This window comes from Pinus tabuliformis, chromosome 4_2, assembly GCF_031772625.1.
Source record: "Pinus tabuliformis cultivar Carrire ecotype Pingquan chromosome 4_2, CPIR1, whole genome shotgun sequence".
NCBI classification, from domain to species: Eukaryota; Viridiplantae; Streptophyta; class Pinopsida; order Pinales; family Pinaceae; genus Pinus; species Pinus tabuliformis.
Genome location: NC_142304.1, coordinates 888,220,380 through 888,245,812, shown reverse-complemented (window position 1 = coordinate 888,245,812; position 25,433 = coordinate 888,220,380). Strand labels below are relative to the sequence as shown.

The 25,433-nt window shown below is 36.4% G+C and overlaps 1 pseudogene; it reads left to right on the top strand.

The window, feature by feature from the left end:
* The first annotated feature begins 13,440 nt into the window (after positions 1-13,440).
* LOC149172552 (aldehyde oxidase GLOX1 pseudogene) lies at positions 13,441-14,355 on the top strand (annotated as a pseudogene).
* The last annotated feature ends 11,078 nt before the right edge of the window (positions 14,356-25,433 follow it).

Genomic DNA, 25,433 nt, shown 5'->3' with positions numbered 1-25,433 from the left:
CTAATGAGGCCTAAGTTAACATAAAAGTAACTTACTAAGATAATTTACCCATAATTACATTATCAAGACATTGAAATAGTAAAATTACATCATTAATTCTAAATCTACTGAAGAAATGTTGAAGAAAAACTTTCACAGAGATATGCGTAGCGCCATCAGGGATATGTGTAGCGCATTCAGACATATGCGTAGTGCTAGTCTTGCATGAGGATTTTGGAGGCCCTCCCATGCTCCAAATTCAGCGCATGATAGCTCATTAGAAAGATATGGATCTTTAATTGTCATTTGAATCTTTAGGAAGGTGATTTAGATAATCTAACAGGGAGAACAATTGATTTCCTAGGACTACTCCGATATGCGCAGCGCCTGCCAAAACAGTGGCAGAAAGTGACTTTTTGACCCCTTTTTTGACATTTTATCTCAATATGTCTACTAACAAGTTAGAAAACGTGGATATATGATATTTTTAATCCATTATCTATGCAATGTGGTGAGTTTTTGGAAAAAGGAGCCCTGAGGAAAAAGCGTAGTGCTTAGGCGCTGCCCATATCATTGTTTCTGAGTTTTAAAACAGGCTAAAAACCAACAAAATTTCCTAGATGGAAAAAAATTCTCAAAATTTCTTCAAAATTGTCAAGTAAATTCATCATATGATATTTCATGCCATGAGAGAGGCCTCAGAAGGTAGATCAAGCTTGTCTTTTTCCTTTTGGCTTGTTAGGGTTTCCTTGAGCATTTTCTTCAATTTCTTGATTCTGACTTGGGATACCCTATTTTTTGTGTAGTAATGCATGGCCATATGTATTTTCAAGTTATTGCCCCTACTTTCCTTCTTGAGAGCTTCTCTAAGTGGCCGTTGACCTTGTCAAGCCAATATACTCTGTCTGCGTTGATCTCTTCAGTAATTAAGCCATTTAGAGTGATCTGACCTCTAGGTGGAGAAACTTCTTTTTGTAGCTCAAGGGATATCTTGAGGCCTATTTTTCTTGGTTTCCATAATGCGATTTTCTCTTCTTTATCTTTTGAATCATCCAACTAAACCAATGATTTTCCTTTGACACCCTCTTTCTTCAAATTGGCTATGTGTTTGTTTTCGATCATTTGGTTTACTTTCAATTGCATGTTTTCTTGTTGTAAGCATGCTATCAAATAATTTTCCTTTGTCAACTTGTCTTCCAACTTTTTGATCTCAAATTCCTTATCCCTTATGGTTTTCTTTGCAACTTTATCCTCATGACCTTTCTCCACATCTGTCACATTTGTCCCTGGATGAGTGAATTCCTCATGTTGTGGGGATGATCTCTATTCACCTGTTGTAGGCTTGGCCCTTTCAACAATATTTGGAGCAAACACAAGCCTTTTCCTTTGGAATAAGTCTTAGTCGGTTCTGCCCTAAAATTCCTCTTGGTAGGTTTGGTTGAAAAAGAAACCTCTTGCTAAATTGGTGAGTATAGAGGTGTTGATTCACCACTGGATATAGTGGGAGAAGTTGGGGGAAAAGTTGAATTTGCAAAGTCATCCCAAGATAAATTTACCTGTGCTAAATGATGGAAAACTGGAATTTTCACCAAGCCATGATGAAATAGACTAGTACGATGATTTTATTACATTTTTTGTACCTTCTCTATCATTTTTGTTAGGCTTCTGTAAAGATAGTAAGGCAAGTTGAGTTGATTCACACTGGTGAAATGCATCAAAAGCCGCATGTGGTATTGATACAACCTTGAATACATTCCCTCACATGTAAAATATGTCACGATCAATTTGATGAGAGGGGCATATCTGTCAAACAAATGTCTAAATGGAAAAACATGTTTTGTTGCTATCTTATATGGTGTTTTCAAGTACATCTAGTAAGTTGGAAGGTCAATGTCTCTTTTCTTGAACCAAGTTTCTTCAGTGTTTGGAATCCTATGGCTGTGGAGATGATTTTCCTTAAAAGAGTGAACTCAACTCCTATTATAGTCACTTTATCCATCCTTAACTTGGTGTCAAAAGCACTAGTCAGTTGATCATGAAACCTAAGTTGCTCAATTCTCTAGCAAAAGGCAAGACAACCTACATCTTCAAATGATTTTATGATGAAAGGAGATGACATGATTTCTTGAATTGAGGTAGGCTAATATTTGATGTTCTTTCCTTCTTTATGCCTCTCTTGTTCATGTTTCAGACTCCATGGTAACACCTAGCTCTATGAGAGAGAAATTAGGGCTTTACTTGTAGGTAAACAAGGGATTTCGATATCTTGAGGAAATTAAGGGAAATGAAAGGGACAAGTAACTGGTAAATTCTTGGAAAATTTGGAAGGATAGTGAGGGATGTCAGGGAGCTAAGGAAGGTGGAATTTTAAAATTTGGCTGAGGGGAAGGGTTTCAAAGAAGAGAAACACAGTCCTAGCCTAGAAAAGTGTACTCTGGCTAGGGTTTGTATAAAAATGATGGAATTTAAGGATGGGTTTAACAAAGGGTGTTTGGGAATGTGTGATTAGGATAGGGGAAGGTGTATAAGAATCAGCATACAAGTTTTGATAACAACTCTACCATGGAGATCATGAAATCATGAAAATTGTTTTCAAAACTATAGGAGAGGGAAATGAAACTTATCAACACAACAAGGAGATTAATTTGACAAATTAGAGGCCACCAACCTAGATTGAATATGAATGAACTGGAATATGATGAAAGAAACACTTTCCAAGAAGTTCACAACCCTTTGATGAAAAATGCAGCAATCCAAGGAAATTCGTAGCACAACATGAGGATTTGCGCAGCACTGAAGAGAAACTGGACTTGGGCATGCAAAAACTGATCTTTACCTGAAAAATTCGATTTGTTTTGGTGGAGTAATGTCTTGGAAAATGGAATGAGAAAATGGAGAGTGAGTGGGACTCCTTTATAGCTTGTGCAAATTGATTTTTCACTTATATGTGGTAGTGAACCCACCATCACTTTTCATAACTTGACTTTGATAATGCATCTTCATAACTTTATGAAATTATTTTATTATAAATGAGATAAAAAACACGCTTTAAACCCTTTATTGACAACTTAACTTTTACTACTCCTTTGTAAAATGATTTCAATGGTGAAATGACCAATTTTCAGGAAATTAACCCTATGACCTAGTGATGACCCAGCATGAACTCATGAGATGAATTATGACCATAATGACTATGAGACTCTTCTAGCATTAATTTTACTTGACCATGATGGTGTTGATTGACCATGGAACTAAAAGGAGTAGTAAAGACTGAACCTACCTAACCAGTGACAATTTTTTTATTGAAAATATATTTGAAACCATAAAAAAATGACCTAAGACCCTAGTAAAAAAAAACTTGTAAGTGCACATTTAATCACCAGTGACTGACATGACTGACAGGAACTAACATTGGTTCCAGCTGGGGATGGAAGCTCCTTGGAGGTGTCAAGAAAACCGTAGACCAGGAAGCCTTATTCATTGGGCATGGAGTCAAAATTCAAAAGACCAAACTCAAATTGAGAACTGACTGAATAACTGACTTTGACAAACAATAAACAAAAAAAAACTGAAATTAAAAAAAAAAACCAACATCTGATCAAAGAAGCCTTATGGCATTCTCCTCGGGCTTCAAACTCCTATTATAGCCACTTCACACTCAGACATGAAAAGCAAACTGGTATATACAATGATAATGAAAATTTTCAAAAGTTTCTTCAGGTATAGTAGTGCTTGAGAAGCCTACCATTGATAGCTCCTCCTGAATAATCTTGTCATTCATTTCTTCCAACAGATAAACATTCTTTCCTATGAAAGTTGAGATTTTGTACAATCCTTTCGATAGATTTTAAAACTTTCCATGTTTTCCCTTTTCTTCATTCCTTGCATCCCAATGAAGAACCACATCACCTAGGTTGAAGTTATATTCTTTAGTCTTACGATCATATACCTTTTTTATCCTTTCCTGAAGTTTAGAAGTATTTTGAAAAACTTCTTCCCTAGTTTGTTGTAAATGGATCACCTAAATTATTCTTCGTTGCATATCATTTGGTTCATTGTCTATTTCCTTCAAAATTTTCATAACTAGGACAACTAGCGATGAAGGAAACACTGTATCAACCCCATACATCAACTAAAAAGGGGACATCCCTATAGATTTCTTGTTACCGAATCTATCATCCCATAAAGCATTAATAAGCTTTTTATGCAATTTTTTCTTATTTACCTCCAAAGCTTTCTTGATGATGTTGATCAAATATTTATTGGAAGATTCAGCCAGCGGATTCCCTTATGGATAATAAGCGGTTGAATGTCCCAATGTGATATGGTACTTCTCACAAACCTCCACTATCTTCTTGGACTTAAAACCAGTAGCATTGTTGATGATTATTTTCTGGGGGCAACTAAATCTAGACAAGATATTAGTTTCAATAAACTAAATGACAACAAAATCAGTAGCTTGCCTGGTTGGGATTGCTTCAATCCATTTCGTAAAAAAATATGTGGCTGTCAGGATCCAATTGTGTTGTGCAGATGATGAAGGATGGATTTCCCCAACAAAATTGAAACCCCATTGCTGGAATGGAGCTGAGACTGAAACTGAATGTAATGGTAATGGTAAAAGTTTTTTTTTCCCTTGAAAAATCTAACATTCATGACAGCGCATTACTGTTTTATACACATCAACAAAAATATTAGGCCAATAAAACCCAACCCTCAAAATTTTATTGGCTGTAGTTTTCCAAAAGAGATGGCCACCACAATCTCCCTTGTGGAAATCAATCATCACATCTTTTGCTTCATTTTCAACAAGACAATTTAGAAACACACCACCCAAATATTTCCAAAACAAAACCCCATCAAGAATGCAATACTTTGAAGCTTTCAACTTTAATGATCTACTTTTACCTTTGGGCACTTCTGGAGGAGGATTTAAATGCTGCAATACATAAACTATGTATGAATACCATGCAGATGAAGTGAACATGCCTGATACCTATACCAGTGAATCTTCTGCTTCTTCTTCAGAGAGGCCAGCAATCTGATTGATATCTAATGCATGAAAATTAGATTTGGCCATGGGTTTGGAAAAACCTTGTCCCTTGATGAGATTTGTCGGCTTTATCTCCAAGTCATATTCTAACATTGTTGCAATCCATTTTCCCCACCTACCCTCTTGATCTGTCTGCATAAGAACTTATTTTACTGGTGTTGTTGGAACATCAGCTATGGTGTGAGAATGTAGAATGTATACCCAGAAATCTTTAAGAGCTTTCACTAATGCTAAAGCCTACTTCTCAATAATGTTTCATTTTAGCATTGCATCTCTTATTGTTCAACTAAAAAATCTATGGGCTGTTCATTTTTTTGATCCCTCTTTTTCATTAGGACAACTGCTAAATTATGCTCAGAGGCGAATGAAAATATAATAAAATATGAAGTATAATTGGGACTAATCAAAGTAGGAGCAATAGATAATGAAAATTTAACCGTATTGAATGACTTCTTGGCATCTTCAGACCATCTTACCTCACTATCTTTTTTCATCATGTCAGTCATCTCTCTCAAGTGTTCATCAAGGTTGGGAATGAATCTCCTCAAAAAGTTAATTTTCCCATTAAATGATTGAATCTCTTTCTTGTTCCTCAGGAAACATAACTCTTGAATTGCTTCAACTCTTGTAGGGTCAATGTGAATGCCATCCTCAGAAATAATATGTGCCAGGAGCTTACCTTCCTCCATGGAAAATAAGCTCTTTTTTGGATTTAGTGAAATACTGAATTTTCTGCATCTCTGAAAGACAATCCTTAGATGATGTAAGTGTTCTTCATCATATTTAGAAAAACATATGAGATCATCTAAATAAATAACCAGAAAAATATCTTTTTCATTGGATAAAGCGATGTGCATAGCCCGCTGAAATGTCGCCCCTGCATTCTTCAATCCAAATGGCATTTTGGCGTACATAAATGTACCTGATGGCATTGTGAAGGTGGTTTTCAATTGATCATTTTTGTGCACTAAAATATTGTTGTAGACCGAGTATCCATCAAGTAATGACCTCTTGTAAGACCCAACTACCCTCTGCAGAATATGATCCATCTTCGGCAGGGGATAATTGTCCTTCAAGGAAACTTCGTTTAAATTTATGAAATTAATACAAAGACGAATCTCCCTGGTCTTCTTTCTCACTAACACGATATTTGACATCCATTTAGAAAATGAATAGGAACTATAATACCATATTTGTAGAGTCTATTTACCTCTTTCTCAATGGATGGAAACAATTTAGGATTAATCCTCCTTAGCTTTTGGCAGAAAGGCTTTTGATCAGGCTTAATCGATATAATATGCTTAATGATGTTCTTATCATACACCTTTAAATATGAATAGTCTCAAGCAAATACATCAAAATTTTTTGCTATCAGAGCGATGTACTTACTTTTCATCTCAGGAGATAGAGACTTTGACAATTTGACCATCTCAGGCTTGTCTGTTGTACCAATATTTACATCTTCAACACATTTTTCTGTGGGGACCATAGTAGGATTTTTACCGACATCATCATGATCAAATAAATCTTCCAATGATATGAGACCTCGTGGAATTTTATTGTCTTTCAACTGCAACACTTCAACCTCGGTTGCTTCAATTTCTGAATCATTATCATTAGATGCATCATCAATATGGGAATTTAAGAATTCATCCTATATTTGCAGAAAATTATTAATCTGTTTGTCATCCAAAAGCAGCTGCAAATATTTCAGATTGTGAGGGACAGTTGGGCAATGTTTAACATGAATTGAATGCTTCTTATTGGAGCGGATGGGTATCTTAACCATACTAGTTGCAGTAGCAAGGGAATCATCCATAATATTTTGAGTTCTAGGAATTAGAGACAAAGTATATTCTAAAAAAGTCTTAAGAATGTCAAGGAAAACATTTTGATCAGCTCGCATCCTTGGATGCTTGGCATGGTACTCCCCTTTTACCTATTTAATTACCAACTCGGGGTCGCCATAAACTAAAATTTTCTTTTCTCCCAGTTCTTTTAGAATTTTAAGGCTAGCAATCAGTGCTTCCTACTCCGCCTCATTATTTGAGCAATCAAAGGCCAACTTATAAGAACTCATTCTTACATTGCGAGGAATTTTACATGACTGAAGCATGGGACCATGAATCCACATGCGAATTATAACTCCTTCTTTAGAACTCCTTATGTGCCCAAAAATATATTTATGTATTTTAGTTTTCTTGATTAATAAAAAATTCTTAAATTCACAAAATAAATAAATGCATTATATTTTTTAATATTTTATATATATAATTGGCATATTGTTTTACAAACTTCTAACTAAGAAATGATTTTTAAAAATATTTTTCATAAAATATTCAAAATATATTTACATATATATTGAAAATTTCATAATCTTTGAGAGAGTTAGATGATAATATAAAAAATCACCAAATTATAACTTTTGGATGGCCCAGCAATAAAGTTAAGAAAAATGAATTTTTCAAAGGATTTTTTTTCGAAGTGTCTCCAAAAATTCATTTATTAATGCTCTTAATTTTTAAGAATAGTTTTTAAAAACACCTTTTCAGTTAGATCTAAGACTTTTGTGATCCATAATTTAGAGAATAGTCTTTCAGTGATGCATCCCTGCTATTTTTTGTCTCAGATCGATTTATTTCTCACCTTGTCCTGAGAATGAACCACATTAGTTGGTTCGAAACGTGTTTACATTGACCCAATCCTTACAATATAAACACCTTTTCTATTTATTTTTCTTTAAAGAAAAATAGATTTTTAAATACCATTTTTTTCAATAATCTTAATAATATTTTTAACAAAATCATCACAAATCAATAGATCTCAGTTTCACAATCTTTGTTACAATACTGACCTTCCTAGCCTTTTACAATGCCAAAGTTATAGTGAACTCGGGAGGCTTCTCTCCAAGCTTTTTGAGCATAGGAATAAAATCTTAAATCAAAATAAATAATTTGTCTCTTTAGGTCCGATAGATCATTATTTGGTCTCAGTGGACGTTAACCGTCATCATCATCATCATCATCATCATCATCAATATATCATTAGTTTTTATTTTTCAAATAATTTATTGGATTACTTGTATTTCATTTTACTAAAAATAAATTTACTCTCCGAATCCATATCATATATTGTTTTATTATAAATATTATTGTTATTGATAGAGTTTAGTCAACATTTTATTAAAATAAGATTTCAATTTTATTAGGAAAGAAATTAAAGTGATTTATTTGAAATAGTTTAATTATGTAAATTAAATAGCAAACAAATGTAGATGAATATAAAACTATTTAATTCATTGTCACTTTAATTGAAATTATTATTTTATAACATTTTAAATAAATTATTATTTTACTTTAAATTATTATTTTACAAAATTTTAAAAATAATTTATGTAAAATTTAATGTTTAACACAAACTATATATATAAACACATATTTGAAGGAATCTCAAAATAGTTTTTCATAGTTATTATACATAGAAATTTTACAACATAAATCTTTTCACTTTTACTATTTATTAAGCCAACCATATAAACTAAACGGCTAACAAACATGATAGGCATCAAAACACATACTTATTTATCATAAAAATGATCTAAGTTATAACTTTATTTTAAATTGTTATTATTATTTTTTGTATTTAGGGGAATCAATGATTGAACCTTCTTCATACTAGGCAAAGACTCACATTTACTTCACTAAGCTTTCTGAATTGTTATTATTATTGTTAATTATAAAATGAATTCATATATAAATTAAACATATATACATTTAAAACAAAATTTAACAATATTTTTAATCATGGAAATCGACAGCATTTAACAACTAAATTTTTTATTTTGTAAATAAACTTTGTTATAATACCAAAACTTATCAATACCACATTCCCAAAAAAACATAATTCCCCCCCAAAAAAAAAAATAATTCATTTCATATAACACCATTTACTAATTTTTTTAATTAATCAATTTAACAAAAATAAACCTTATTACCTAAAAAATAAAATATATAATTATAAATATTATTAAAAGTATTTTACAATTATTTCACTAAAATTAAAACCATACCATCGTTAGTTAAATTAAAGTTTTGTAACCCATATTCCAAAAAATAACGTTATAAGAGAGTTATGTTACTCCCATGAGAGTGGTCCTCGTTTGCCTTATTAGAAATGGTTAGTTTGTTGCAACTAATAATCACATGGTTGACGTCAATAACGTCACTCGAAGAGCTTACCTAGATACATAGAGCCTAATTATCGCCTCACGACATTAGGGAATTTCGAGTGACAGTTGTAACATTGAACATTGAATTTAAGATTTTGCCACATTACTTTTTTCGATTATATAAGCGTATCGTCCCTTTTCTTATTTCTCTTACTGGATACCGTAGTCGAAGAATTGTAAGATTTTTGAGATACACAGATCTAGATCTGCAAAACAATAAACAAGCTTGCAAGAGAAGGAAGGAATCGAGCAAGAATTGAGAAAAGAATGAAAAATTGATTCTACAATATTAGTTTTAGAATAAATACATAAAAGCAACTAAGTTAAGCTTAGTTGTACATGCAATAACTAAAGCTAACTAAAGCTAAGTGTGCTTTATCTTATGTTATTGTGTACATGTGCCACATGCAAGCAATAAGTTAACTGGAGCTAATCTAGGTGCATGTACACCAACACAACTAGTCTAAGTGCATGTACACCAACACCCCCCCTTAAGCATAACTTAGGTGAGTGATGCAAAATGAATGAGTCCCGGCAACACGGCCATTTTAGGTACCCATATACAATGCATAAAAAGGAGGAAAGAGGGAAAACCCAGTGGGAAGAAAACCCCCCCTCAAAATATAATGCAAAAGTAGAGAAAAGACAACTGCTAGGCAGTCGTGTCCTTCACCCCGAGTGAAAAATCTGAAAAGTCTCTAGGCTGGGTTGGAAATTTTCCCGTTTCCTGAGACGTCAACAGGTACTCTATCCCGGATACCGTACACGGTTTGATGGAGAGAAGGATACCAACTTACATCCCCAAATTCATGGGCTTTAGCGAAGCTCACGAACGATTCTTCCAGATCCGAGTCGTCTTTCAGATCCAGAGTGACCGACCGCTTGAACATTTTCTCCACTTTAAACGTCAACTGTGAGATGGCCCCCAGTACTCCCAGAGACACTCTCGTGGCCTTCAGATCCTCGTCGTTGTTTGTCAAATGGAGGATCTTTGCATATCCTTCATTTGCAGGCGCAGGAACAACGAGGCTCATGCCCACCACATACTCGTGGACTCCACCGCCCTTACCGCGCAGTCCACTCCCGTGGGCTGCCGTGCTGACGATGCCGGCCATGGAAATAAAATCCCAGTCGGTTGTTTGAGGCAACGCAAGACCCTTTGACGCAAGCGTATCAAGCAGTTTCCTCACCTCTACCCCGGCATCAACAGTAACAGTCAAAGATTTCTCGTCCACCATGATACGAGAATTGTAATCTCGAGTACTGATAACAACCCCTCCATCTCCTCGGGGGCAGGCGAAGCGATTGAGGGAATGAGATCCAGCACTTATAACTTTCATGTTCCTCCCTTTCTTTACTGCATCGGCAACTGCTTGGAGAAGCTCATCCTCAGTTTTGGGGAAAACGGCATTTGCGACCTTGCAGGAATTTTCACCCTCCCAGAGGCCGCGATAGTTTGTGAGATGGCAGTCCTTGGAAGCGCATTGAACAGGTGGTGGCGGGCATGCAGCATAGGCATAGGCACGCAATAAATTGGAGTTTTGGGCATAGCTAGAGAAGCCACTCGACATTCCATTAGCGTCCTTCCCATAGCTGGAAAAGTCGTTCTTGACGACGTTGGAGTTGGCTGCGTAGCTATTGAAATTCTGAACGCCTGCGTTACTGTTAGTGCCATAGTTTTTAAAATGATGATCAGGAATATTGGTATTGGATCCATAGTTAGAGAAATCACTATTGTCTGCACTGCCTCCGGCAGCGTAGGTTGCAAAGCCCTCGTCTTCAGCTTTGGGTTGTTGATTTGGAATATTTGGGGTCGATCGGCGTGGAAGCTGGTTGAGTTCGTCAATGGAGGACTTTGCTTTCTTGATCAGCCAATCCACGGCTTTGCTGTGGCGATCTTTTCTTCCGGTGGAGCGAACAATGTGACCGCCTTCCACTTCCACTATTTCGCCCATGGGTTGCTGTTGCTTGGGAATACTGGTTCCCGGTGGCCTCCCACGAGGCGGTCTCTGATCAGAAGAATCCCTCTTGTTGTCACGCATTCTCCGTGCCAAATCCACATCTTCATTTGCATGCGTAAGTAGCAAAATAGAATCTGATTGAGGAACAAAATCAAAAAATGTATACAGACGAGATTGATCATTTACCTTGCCAGATGCAATCTTCAAATTGGTTTGCATGTCATAAATGCTCACAGAATCTTGGGTAAATTCCACTTTCCTTCCGCTCCCTGTGTGTGTCATCTGATACACTGAGAGAAGATTCACAGAAAGCCTTGGAATATGCAAGTCATTTTCAAAACTTCCATCTTCAAATTGCACTCTTCCTTATCGAGTTGCTGCAACTGCAGAATTATCCCCCATGAGAATGGGAGGACCTAAGCATGCATGTAGAGAAGAAAATGATTCCTTTGAAGAAGCCATATGATGTGAAGCTCCTGAATCGATGATCCATTCTTGTGGTGCAGAATGAAGAGCAATCAAAGCATGCCCGTTACCTCTTGGATCTGGTGCTTTTTCTCCAGACTTTTTCTTAGCATTCTCAGGAATGTGGTCTCCAAGATTGTGTTGGTGGAGTGTCTGTGCCATAAGATCTATAGTCTTCTTCATGCATGCAGATTTAGGATGAAAACCACGGTGGCAATAATTGCACATTGATTTCCCTTTCGTTCCTCTCCTTTCCTTTGAGCCAGATGATCTATCAGGGGGTTTGGGATGTCCTCCCTTTCTTGGATCAGGATCCTTCTTCCCTTTTCCATTCTGATGGTCTTTGGAATTTGCCTTTCCTTTTGCATGCACAGTAAGTGCATGCGCTTTGGAATTTTTAAGTGTGCCCATTTTGATGAGCTTATCTTGCTCATGCATCAAACACTGAATAAAAGAATCCAGTGAGGTCATATTCCAATCTGCACCAGTTGCAAATCTCACTGTGTGGAATGTAGAGACGAATACTGCATACTCTGGACCAAGTTTTGATAAAATGGAAAGAATCAACTGCTTTTCTTGCTTGGATTTGTCGATCCCGCATCCTTTCAGCTGCACCAACAAGACTTTATACCTTGTGAAAAAATCTTGAATGTTCTCAAAGTTTCTCGGATCTAATGAGTTTAACTCATTTTCGAGAATGTGACCTTGCATTTCATTTTGTTTTCCAAACAATTCTTCCAAAATTTTCCATACTTCATTTGGAGTTGAACATGATTCAACATAAAATAGCAGTTCCGGAGAAATAGAAAAACATAGGATGCCAAAGGCCTCGTCCATGCGATTGAAATATCTTGTTTTCTCCATTGCCGATGTTGGTTCAACTTCCGTTTCCATGGTTATTCGAAATAAGTCTCTACTTCTGAGATGAAGTTGAATCTTTGGCTTCCATTCGAAATAATTATATGGAGTGAGAATTGCCGATTGTGGAAACTCCAATTTAGACTCCATTTTTTGTTGTTGCTTCAATCTTCTGAACCTGCAAATAAAATTGCTTGTGCACTGATTTACAAATCCCTGTGCTCTGATACCATGTAAGATTTTTGAGATACACAGATCTAGATCTGCAAAACAATAAACAAGCTTGCAAGAGAAGGAAGGAAGGAAGCGAACAAGAATTGAGAAAAGAATGAAAAATTGATTCTACAATATTAGTTTTAGAATAAATACATAAAAGCAATTAAGTTAAGTTTAGTTGTACATGCAATAACTAAAGCTAACTAAAGCAAAGTGTGCTTTATCTTATGTTAATGTGTACATGCAAGCAATAAGTTAACTGGAGCTAATCTAGGTGCATGTACACTAACACAACTAGTTTAAGTGCATGTACACCAACAATAACATATCTGTATTTTTCGGTTAAGTATCCGTTAAAAAACTAAAACCTCAAGTTCTGTGTGTCTAGAGTCGTTGGGTACTTCAACTTTGAAGTTTTTAGTTTAAGGTTTAACGTGATCCAATAAAACGCAGAAATGTTATACCATATCGACGTGGGTGCTGATCATTGCTACGTGCGTAAACGCGATCACCAACGTTGCAGAGCAGCAAGTTGCCGAGGAGGCGCGGGTCGGGCGATGGGAGCTTATACTGCAAAACGCGGGGCTGTCTGCAATGCATATGACGCTAACGCACGCTGGTAATGTTATCATGTACGATCAGACAAAAAACGGGTGGCCAAAAAGGGACGTGAGAGGCCCATGCCGCAAGAAGGTCGTTGCTGGGCACATTCGGTGGAGTACGACATCGTGAAGAATGAGGTGAGGCCGCTGCAATCGTCGGTGAAGCAGCTGCAATCGTCGACGAACACCTTTTGTTCGTCGGGCGCGTTTCTCAGCAACGGGACGTTGGTCGGAACGGGCGGGTGGCAGGATGGAGAAAAAGTGGTCCGCTACCTGAAGCCTTGCGTCGACTCAACCTGCGACTGGATCGAAAGCAAGACGCCACTGCTTTCCAGAAGGTGGTACGGTTCAACCTGCGACTGGATCGAAAGCAAGACGCCACTGCTTTCCAGGTGGTACGCTTCCAACCAGATCTTGCCCGACGGCCGGGTGATAGTAGTAGGCGGGCGGAGATCGTTTAATTACGAATTCATACCTAGAAACCCTAGGGACCGTGAGGCCTTCAAGCTACCATTCCTGGTGAAGACCAACACTGTGGGAGAGGAGAACAATCTGTATCCGTTTCTGTATCTGGTTCCCGACGGCAATCTCTTCATCTTCGCTAACAAGGATTCTATACTCTTGGACTACAACAGAAACAAAGTCATCAAAACGTTCCCCACCATGCCAGGCGACGGCGCCCGGAACTATCCCTCCTCCGCTTCTTCCGCCATGCTTCCGCTTGAGTCCGCCAATAATTTCAAAAAGCTGGAAATTCTCATCTGCGGTGGAGCTCCCTATGGAGCTTTCACTGAGGCCCAACAAAAACACAAATACTTAGAGGCCTTGAGGAGCTGCGGGAGAATGGAGATCACGTCTCAGAAACCGCAATGGCAAATGGAAGACATGCCCGGCCCTAGAGTAATGGGTGACATGTTCATTCTCCCCACGGGAGACATTCTCATCATCAACGGAGCCAAAAATGGCACCGCCGGCTGGGAAAATGGCACATGAAGTCCGAATGGATCCGCTTCCTCAATTAAAATGTCTGAATGTGTGTCACTGCTCTTCTATCTTTAAAAAGTGTTATGTGCCGCTGAGTTGATAGATATCGTTCAATTTCCACAGTTAACCCATATGTAGATATAATGAATGATTGGAATTTGTATTGTTTCAAGGATATTGTTGCAACTGTGTATTGAATGTTTATTAGCCACTGCCAGCACTGTTTAGTAATACACAGCGTGCGGTTTAAGTAATTTAGGGAGACCAGAGACTTATGGAGAGAAGGTTTATTTTACAGTTTAGTATAATGTGTAAAAATGTGTAAAGTTGTCAAAGTAAAAAATTAAAAAATGCTGAAAAAGTGAAAAAATTTAGATCTTTCTCACTCATATTAAATCTATATTTAAAAATTCATATTAATATACTTATTTTGTATCCATGAAAGAGTTAATATTGATATACATATTTTGAAATTCATATATGTTACGCAAAGCTGTTACGGATTCATGTTTATGTACATATTTTGCCCAGAAGGCTTGTCCGAATACAGGTCACTGCTCTTCTATCTATAAAATGTGTGCTGTGTTGCCGAGTTAGAACATTAATCACCACGGCACGGCTCACTGTTCCGACGTCATCAAATTTAATGTGAGTGGGCAAGAGTGGGCGCCCGCACGTCATCAAATTTAGTGTGAGTGGGCGCCCACTGTTCCCACTGTTCCCACGTCATCAAATTTAATATGAGTAGTCAGGGGTGGATAGGAGTGGATAAGACATCAGTTCAAATCTGCGGAGATCATTATTGATTTTCATGCGTATATATCTATAAATAATAAAAAAAAATTGATAGTCTTCCGTATTTCTATCATGGTATCAAAGCTCAGGTGAGCTTGAGGAAACAGAGCTCGCTGTGAGGGTAGGCGAGTGGTAATTAGCTGCGTGAGGCCAATTGTTGTGCTACGTGTTTGAATGTAGAGAGAGATGACTTGCCTGGAGCTGTGTTAAAAGAATAATTTTTTGTTGCGTGAGGAACCCTGAGGGCTCTGTAATGCTGGAGCCGGTCGTGATTGTCAGAAGAGCTGCGAACCTGTGGAATTGCTGAGCAGCATTGAGTTGAAGTTGAGCTGTTTTCCAAGGGGAAGATTGGTGTGGCCTGTCGCTTCCCTAGTGGCTGGGGGATTTTCCTGTGGTTCAGTCTTTCCAGATCTACCTTAAAGATCTGCATTTGTTTAAGCAGTTGTGTTTAAGAGTTGTTGTCATATGAGAAATGGCCGCGTTGGACTGGTGCGTTGTGATTAAGTCAACGTGAAAAGAAGTATATTGTTTGGTGCATGTCGCCGTTGCTGTGTGAACTAAGCCCGTCGGAGAAGCTGTGTTTCTTTGGATCGCTCTTCAGAAAAAAATATTACTAAAAGGATTTTGGAGTTTGCAAAAGCTCATGCAGTGGCCAAGGAGGCGGCAAGAGTTGTTTAGAGAAGTCATCAAGTCACTGTTGGTGACCGTGGTAGCGAAGCTGCTGAAGACTGTTGCATTTATTGAGTGTTGCATGTGAAGTTTGGAGTGCTAGTGTCAGATTTGGTACTCAATGTCCTGCAACCAGACCTTGTTACAAGTGCTACAGTGAGCGTGGAGCCGACGAGACAATGAAAATCATTTTGGACGACTCTCGTATTAGTGTGATGAGACTATTGGGTCTCGACTGGTGGAGCATGATTGGCTGTGGTTTTGGAAGAATGTGGAGCTGCCGCCAGATTTCTTTCATTAAGAAATTCCCATATGTTGATGTGCCATAGTTTTGTTAGAATCTGCACATCGTGGAGGAGATTTGTCTCTTCGTCAACTATTGCCTGTTGGTGGTGCCCCTTGTATGGAAGGTGTTGGGCGTTGCGTTCCAAGCAAAGGAGGAGTGAAAGAGGCGTTGATCTGTGAAGGTGCACAATATTGATTCTGCGTCTGTTGTGGAAGGCTCAATGCCGCCGTTACTGCTTCCTGCGTTACCGCCTACTGTAGTGAATAAGGGCGAGACGTGAAAATCGCCAGATTGGACGAAACAACCGCGAATTCGTTCTTGCTATATAACCCCAGACTGTTTTGTAGAATCCGTCTTGGTAGTGAGCACCGCTGCCCCATTTTAGAACGAGTAAAAACTTCTATGTGCCTATGTCCAGTTTGAAGCGCTGAGTTTGTGCTCAATCCCTAGAGGAGAAGACAAAGGTTAAAGCTTGCTTGTGTAAAATTGCGGCAGCCACCGTGTGTGTGGAGCCTTGTAGAAAGTCACCGGTCTGATTGGAGGACAATGAGTGGGACAATATTGGATAGTGATTTTTTTGATGATGTTTTTTTAGAGAGTTTATTTGGAAGTATTTTTGGGGGGGTAATATTTTTTATTCCGGTAGTATTTTTGAGTTTGAAGAATTATTTGATAAACAAAATGGTTTTATTGACGACCATAAATATAGAGAGCTCGACTCCATTCTACATGAGAGCAAAATTTGCTTGTCCTTGAACCTAATTGCTAGTAATGTGTTTGGATGGGCTTCTAAGATGGATGAGAGAGTGATCATGGATGTTGTTAAGAGGCCGCTCATGTTCGAAAATGAGTGCATTTTGGTGGCTCCTCATGGAAAGTGGGGAGAGCATGAATTGGATTACCTTATTTGGGATGTTGTCTTGCATCCCAATCTGGAAGAGGTTGCTGATGTTAAGTACCTAAGCAAGGAGCAGAAGAAGCTCATAAGAAAAGAAAGAAATGTGAAGATGAAATTACACCAACAAATGAACAATCATGGACCCTTTAGCAAAAAGGCAAAAATGAAATGTTTTGTTGTAAGCCTAGCTGAGACTTAAACCAGTAGGCAAGTTAAAATTTGTTAGAACATTAATCACCATGGGGCCAACGAGGCCGCCCACCGCCCACTGTTTCCACGTTATCAAATTTAATGTGAGTTAGCAGAAATCAATAAAACATAGTTCAACTCTATAAAGATCATTATTGATTCTTCTACGTATGTATCTATAAATATCTATAATAATATTTAATAATAAAATAATAAACTCTTTCACAACATTTTCATTTTCATGTTTTTGTCACTGAAATGATTAAAAGGGTATGCTATTAATAATAATAAAAAAATCATGATATTATATTAAGTTCAAACCGTATGTTATAAAGGAAAACCCTTTTGAACTCCATATTTATCTCTCAAATTTTTGGGATATGAGATGTGTCCACATCTTGTATTATATTATAGATATAGGTATTTATGTTTTCTTAAGAAACAAGTGCTGCATGCAGCCGGTAGTCCCTGCCTATATAACCAAAAAATTAGCAAGTTTCCGATGCCAACACTGTTGCAAGTGTGTGACAATTGTTGCCGTTGGCAAGCACTAATTGGAACGAATTGTCCAAAACGAAATTACTCGCCGATGCCAATTCGCCATTTCATTTCTTCTGTTACCAAACAGGGGCATATGGCCGGCTTGCCCGAGCAGAGACGCTCTGTTTCAAAACTGATGGAAGGCACAAGAAATTTTGGGATCTTGGATGGTGATGGGGACAATTCGTACCAACAATATTTCCTATGTAGAAATTCTAGGAATTCATGCTCATAAGTTCACTCTATCACTGAGCACTCTATTACTGAGCATATTAAGAGATTCAGAATTTTGACAATCTCTCCTAAAAAATGTGAACTGTAACTCAAATATACTCCATAATCATTGTGCAATACCCATCCAGTTACTGAGACTTATTGATTTATGAACTGACAAGGAGGGACGTTGGCGCTGGAACCGAGAAAGAAAGAAATGGCAGGGCAGGGGACTTTTATTGCTAAGATTAATGGTGTGCATCGCTGGCTTGCATTACTTTCTTGGGATTGCTCGCTGGTGTGAATCTATTGCTAGCCGGTAGGCTGCATTGTCCTGGTTATAATTTGTGTATAGTTTCTAGACAGATACAATATTGTTCTATTTTCCCTGCAAGATGAAAAACAGAGCAAGCAACCACGGCGGAGACAACATTAGCAAGCCCAATCCAGTTAGGTAGTCATCAGACTTACTTACGCAGATCACAATGGATTTTATTCCATCTATGGATCTACAATAAGTATTGAAGGATAAATCTCAATGATTTCTTATCTCATGTAAGTATAATAAAACACTAAAATCTTGGGCATGACTTATTCATTGTGTTGTAAGTATAATAAAACAGTGAAATCTTGGGCATGACTTATTCATTCTGCAAACACAGAAACCCCTCTATAAACTCAATTAAGTGTGACAGAATAGAATGAAATTACCTCGAGTGAGTTCATGGCTCTACTGTCTATAATTTTGAGAATGTTACCTTCACGCAACAAAATTAGCTTCATTATGGTTAAAGCTACTAATGAAACCACAACATTAAAATATCAATATGCTAGCAGCGATTGTACAAAGTAAATTGAAAACCAAAACATCTAATTACAAGTACAGAGCACCGAGTGGAGGCAACCACTATGATATTAACAATAATGAAATCTTGGCAGTCGAATTTGGACTTCAAAATGTCACTCTATTACTGAGCATATTAAGAGATTCAGAATTTTGACAATCTCTCCTCAAAAATGTGAGCTGTAACTCAAATATACTCCATAATCATTGCGCAATACCCATCGAGTTACTGAGACTTATTGATTTTTATACAATAATGAACTGACAAGGAGGGGCGTTGGCGCTGGAATCGAGAAAGAAAGAAATGGCAGGGCAGGGGACTTTTATTGATAATATTAATGGCATGCATCGCTGGCTTGCATTACTCACTTGGGATTGCTCGGTAGTGCGAATTTATTGCTAGCTGGTAGGCTGCATTGTCCTGGTTATAATTTGTGTACAGTTTCTAGATAGATACAATATTGTTCTATATTTTCCCTGCAAGATGAAAAACAGAGCAAGCAACCACGGCGGAGACAACATTAGCAAGCCCAATCCAGTTAGGTAGTCATCAGACTTACGGAGATCACAATGGATTTTTATTCCATGTATGGATCTACAATAAGTATTGAAGGATAAATCTCAATGATTTCTTATCTCATGTAAGTATAATAAAACACTAAAATCTTGGGCATGACTTATTCATTCTGCAAACACAGAAACCCCTCTATAAACTCAATTAAGTGTGATAGAATAAGAATGAAATTACCTCGAGCGAGTTCATGGCTCTGTTGTCTATAATTTTGAGAATGTTACCTTCAGGCAATAAAATTAGCTTCATTATGGTTAAAGCTACCAATGAAACCACAACATTACAATATCAATATGCTAGCAGCGATTGTACAAAGTAAATTGAAAACCAAAACATCTAATTACAAGTACAGAGCACCGAGCGGAGGCAACCACTATGTTATTAACATTAATGAAATCTTGGCAGTCGAATTTGGATTTCAAAATGTTATCAAAATCAATGCAAAGGATACGCAGACTTTAGAATTACCATCATATAAACCCATGTTATATCATATGCACAAGTGAACAAAATGATCAGATTCTGAGTTTATATGGGTTTCTCTAGTGAAGACGAAAAATCAATTTAAAGAACTTAAAAGGAACAGAGAATGGCATTTTTTTTTAAATTGCAGATTTTAAAGCATTTTCCGAAATTTGATACACAAGGATCTACGAATATTCTTGAAATTTGAAATAAATAATTTTATAACAACATTGCTCATAGAAATGTTCAATTATATTATATTATTCCACAGCTCTCATATGCAGTACCTTCGTATGGGCTTCCAAATATGGTAGACTTCAATTTTCTCCAAGTTGTGAAGAGGCATACAAATATGACAAACTTCAAGCTTCTCAAGATTGTAAAGCGGCATACAAATATGCCAGACCTCAAGCTTCTCCAGATTTCCAAGAGGCATGCAGATATGGAACATTTCATGCATCTCCAGATTTCAAAGAGGCATATAGATATGGAAAACATCAATCTTTTGCGTGTCTCCAAAACACATACTTTATTTGTTTCCATTATATGATCATAATTGCATGTGAAGCCTACGCTATGGAGAATGAGCTAAATGTTGAAGGTATTCTAGTGTGCTCAGCCTAAGGTATTCTTGTGTGCTCAGAAAAATGAGCTGAATGTATTCTGGTGCGCTGCACTGAGGAGAATGAGTTGATCCAGGCAGAGAGTTAATATCTTAGCATGAGGAATTGTTTTTGTATTGTTTTTCATTTTTAGCAGCAGGTGAAGGTGATTTCGTGTTTTTTTAGCAGATGTGAGACTGCCATATGGCTACCATGCCAATACCCATGCAGACAGCGAGTTACATGACACCTTTTCAGATCACAAAAAGTTTGATGAAAAAGTTTGACACGTGGTTCTTACCAGAGACACGTTGTCAACTGCATGAACCAAGTTGGTCAAATGGGGCCCGTTCATCGGACTACGTGTGGAACTTTTCCATTAATGTTTTATTTGGGATAAGTTTCAACGAGAACTGGCACGCCTGATTTTCATCTCCTTGCTAATCAATAAACTCTGTTAATGTTCGTTGAATCTTGAATTGTCCGTCGAATCCTAATTACATTCTTCCGAGAACAACGCTGCTGCTGTCCGTCTGTTAAAGAGAAGACCGAGAAGCTTCTGAGAGTGCGACCGTTATATTGATGGAAATACTGGCAATAATGGCGAGTTTGTTGGCGTTTCAGGTAATTTTTAATAGGCAAAATATGACTTATTTTTCATGGATCACTATGTGGGCACTGTTCAAAAACATTAGAGTCATGCTAAAACACCGTAGCGTTTCAGGTAATATTGGAGTTTAGCGTTTCAGGTAATATTGTCGTTTAGCGTTTAGCGTTTCAGGTCGTCTTTGCTTGAGGAATTATAATATAAAAGAAATTGAATAGGAATGACCTATCAAAATCCATGGCCAAGTTATTTGAAATCTCTGCACAGCGAATGTCTAAAGCAGTTGTTTGAACAACATTGTTGATGTATGCTTGCAAATCAGATGAAGAACATGGTAACATATTGGACTATGAGCATTAACCATTAAACTTACCTCACATGGAGCGATTCTCACAGTCAATCATGTGTTTTTTGCAGCGATTCTCACGCATACAGATCATCTAGATCAAAAATCCATAACCAAAAATTTTGTTATTTTAATTATACTGCAGAAATAGCTCCGACTAAGTTTGACACTAAACACTAAGCATGCTAACTAGTCACCAAAAAGTAGCGCCATGTTTGTGACCACAACTTGACCTTGGATATAAGAAAGTAAATTCAGATATAAATAATTTGAACATGATCCTATAAGCTAGACCAGAGAAAGAATGACATCTCAGAAATGAGCTGCAAAAAAGTGTTTCTAATTGCTAGTCCTTTCAAAGCCTCCCTACTGAGGATTTGGCGGCGTGCTGTTTGCCGCCGAGACTCTGGAACCCCACTCAAGCAACTCTTTGCTTGTATCATCCTTGTGTACAATAACTTCAATGAAGCATAAGCAATCCTTTTTGGGTCCTAGGGCAGTTTTAATAGCCTCTATAGCCTCTTCTTCCGTTTTAACTTGCACAGAAAGAAGGGGTGCTGTTAAATAACAAAACAAGTACCTGGTATAGAGTACTTAGGCATCTTGCATTTTCTAGGGCTGAGAAAAAACGATGAAAAGCTGACAATAACAACAAAACTGCCATGACAAGAATCAAAAAGAGAGGAGTAGATTAAGATCACCAATATGATACAGAGTTTTGACCAACTAAAGGTAAGTCCCAAAGTCTACAATAATGTAAAAAAATACCTTGGCAGTCCAACATTTCCCTTCACTGTTATGAATGACATCTACTAAACAGGTGTAGTTCCAATTCTTTATGACATTGTATGGGCCATCATGTATTTCAACTTCTGTAGTATATCCTCCATTATTAATCAGAAAAATGATAGGATTCTGCCCATTTCGAATCATAGTAGACACATCCTGGACTGTCACCTATTGAAATAAGGAAGAATACATTTAGGGATAAAAACTTACTGATTTTTGGACAAAACAGATAACCCGAAGGAATTTAATATTTCAAATACAGATTCATTGTTATTCATTAAATAAAATATTACAGAATTTTATATAAAAGATCTTGCATCTGCACCTGAAAGCTTCCATCACCAATGCATGATATTAAATGCTTCTCTGGCATTGCTTGAGCATATCCCAGTGTTGCTCCTACAGACCAGCCTATCGATCCATACTGCATTTGGAACTCATACCTGCCAAACATACATATAGCTCAACGAGCAAGCAGCTGCAAATATAGAGACAAATATACTTGCGAACAGAGCACCATGAGAGTGACAAATAGAGCAGCATAATAGTAGGTCCCTCTCATCAGAGAACAAACATTTCTCTTTCATCAGTCATTATTGCCACTCCTGCCATTGCAGACTTCGGCTCTGAAGCCTATCCAACAACAGTCTCACCGAAAACCTTCCTCCACAGATGGTAAAGACTAATTTCATATTGTGTTTAGTGGCAAGAAATTGAGAGGCGGTGGTAGCTAGCTACCTGAGAGGTGGCAGACGGTGGTAGCCAGCTGCCTCAGAGGTGAGAGGTGGAAGCTATATAATAAACTTTGCATGCGCCTAAGTTTCATGTTTGTCACCACAATTTTCTAGACTTTGGATAAAATATAACTTGTCACCACATTTTTACATTGGTATAAGCGAAGCCTGCAATAAGAGGTCCTTTCTTGCCTAGCCAAAAACCTTCGTTAAAATTTTGATAGACGAAAATTGTCATTCTAAAACATTGGTTAAATGATGATAACACCAAAAAGAACATGGTCAACCAATGAATTAATGCGCGGTCAACGACCTATCGATCACTATAGTCCTAGGTAGGGACTAATAATGAGATAAAACTTATTGACCAATATTAATTTACCGATTCTAAAAGTCTTTTATAACGGTTTATTTAGCAAACTAAAAAAACATAGTAAAATGAATAATATCACTTTTCAATTACGTTATTTTATTATAATGCTCGCATTTTAAAATAATTCACACTAAAAATAATTTGTTTCATTTAATTGAATATTTACATTTATCAATCATATATATATATATAATTTAAATTTATTTTAATCAGTTTATTTATTGAATATTTATCAAATTAAAATATTATTTTATAAAATTTTAGAAATAATTTAAATAAATAAAACTTATTATTTAATATAGATACAAAATTTAATATTCAAAAACATTATATACATGTAAGATTTTATGTTTTTAAACATTATATGCCTTTTACAAATATGGATTTCTATTTCAAAATAATTGTATTCAAAGGTGTTATACATAATTTTGTTTTCTTTATAGCTCTCATAAATAGAAATTTTATAGAACAAAACCTTTCGCGTTCACTCTTTATGGTTCTGCTAAAACGAAGGTGAACATAAAAGAATACTATACTTAATGTGCTCAAATAAGTCGGTTAAATTACTACCATGAGATTGGTCCTTTGCTACCTCTTTTAAGGGGAGGGCATTCCCGCTGAAGAAGCAACCTATTACATTATATACAATCACCTATACATGTGAATCCGTACATCTGTTGCGTCACACTTGACAACAACCCAGCATGAGACAAATATGTTGCCCGCAGGCAACCAGAAGCAAGATTGATCAACATAAAGCCGCGGAGCATGTGAATCCATACATCTGCTGCGTCACACTTGACAACAATCCAGCATGAGACAAATCTGTTGCGCGCAGGCAACCAGAAGCAAGATTGATCAACATAAAGCTACAGAGTAGCGGAAGCATGCATCGAGGGTTCGAACACGGGTCGGGAGGCGGAAAGCCGTCCTTCTCGACCACGTGAGATATACGCCCAAGTGAAAAACACGTGGTCCTTTGTTACCTTATTTGAAAAGGTTAGTTTGTTGCCACCAGTTGTCACATGTTTGATGTCAATGTTGCCACCTTGGAGAAAGGCTAACTACATATATATAATCTAATTATTGCCTCAAGGATTTAGAAATTTTGAGAGTTGCTTATAAGGCAATTTTCACATTTGTACACTTATATATATATATATATATATATATATATATATATATATATATATAATTTCTATGTAATTTTACTAGTTGAAATGTTTTAAATAATAATTATAATGTAATTACTCAAAATATTAGATAACATGATTACAATAATTTTTTCATTTTTTTTAATAAAAAAAGTAATCAAATTAAATTAAAAAAAATATGTAATCAAATGAAATTTTAAAAAAATGTAAAATATTTTGGTTGTGAAATGAGAAATGGTTTTTGGGCATGTGATGAATATTCATACTTAAAAATATTATTATATTGTAAGTATTAAGTTGTTGTGATTATTAATGAAATTTAAATATGGTTAGAAAATTATTATTTTAGTTTATATGATAAAATGGATCCTAATATATAGCTTTTATTTATATCTTATATATGTTAATGTGATCATATGTTTAGATATATGTGAAAGGTAATTTTACTCTTTTTGCTTTTAATTTAAATGTAAAAATGCTATAAAATTAAATTCAAATAAAACATTTTGATTGTGAAATGAGAGATGATTTTTGGGCATGTGGCATTGGTAAGCCTTGTTATTGGCCCATGTTTTTGTAACAAAGGTTATTTACAAGTTAATAATATATATGGTAAAGTGAGCGATCGATGATTTAAAATGTTTTAATATTGTAAGTTTATTGTAAGTATTCTAGCTTTTGTGTGCTTATTAATTAAATTTAAATAGTTATGGAATCATTATTATAATTTATAATATAAAATGCATCTTAAATTATATCTACTAATATATTCTAATGTCATATGTATACTATAATTTTATTTTATTTAAAAGGTTATTAGTAATTTTATTAATGAAAACAAAATTACAATATAATGGATTGAATTTTATTATTTTTAACTTTTTACCAACAATATCTCCCCTAGATCGCTTTTAAACTTCTATCATTATTTAATTGAACCCACAAGTAAATGTTTTCAAATCCTTTAGATCATAAAATTGAACATATTAATATAAGTTCAACATATCAAGCC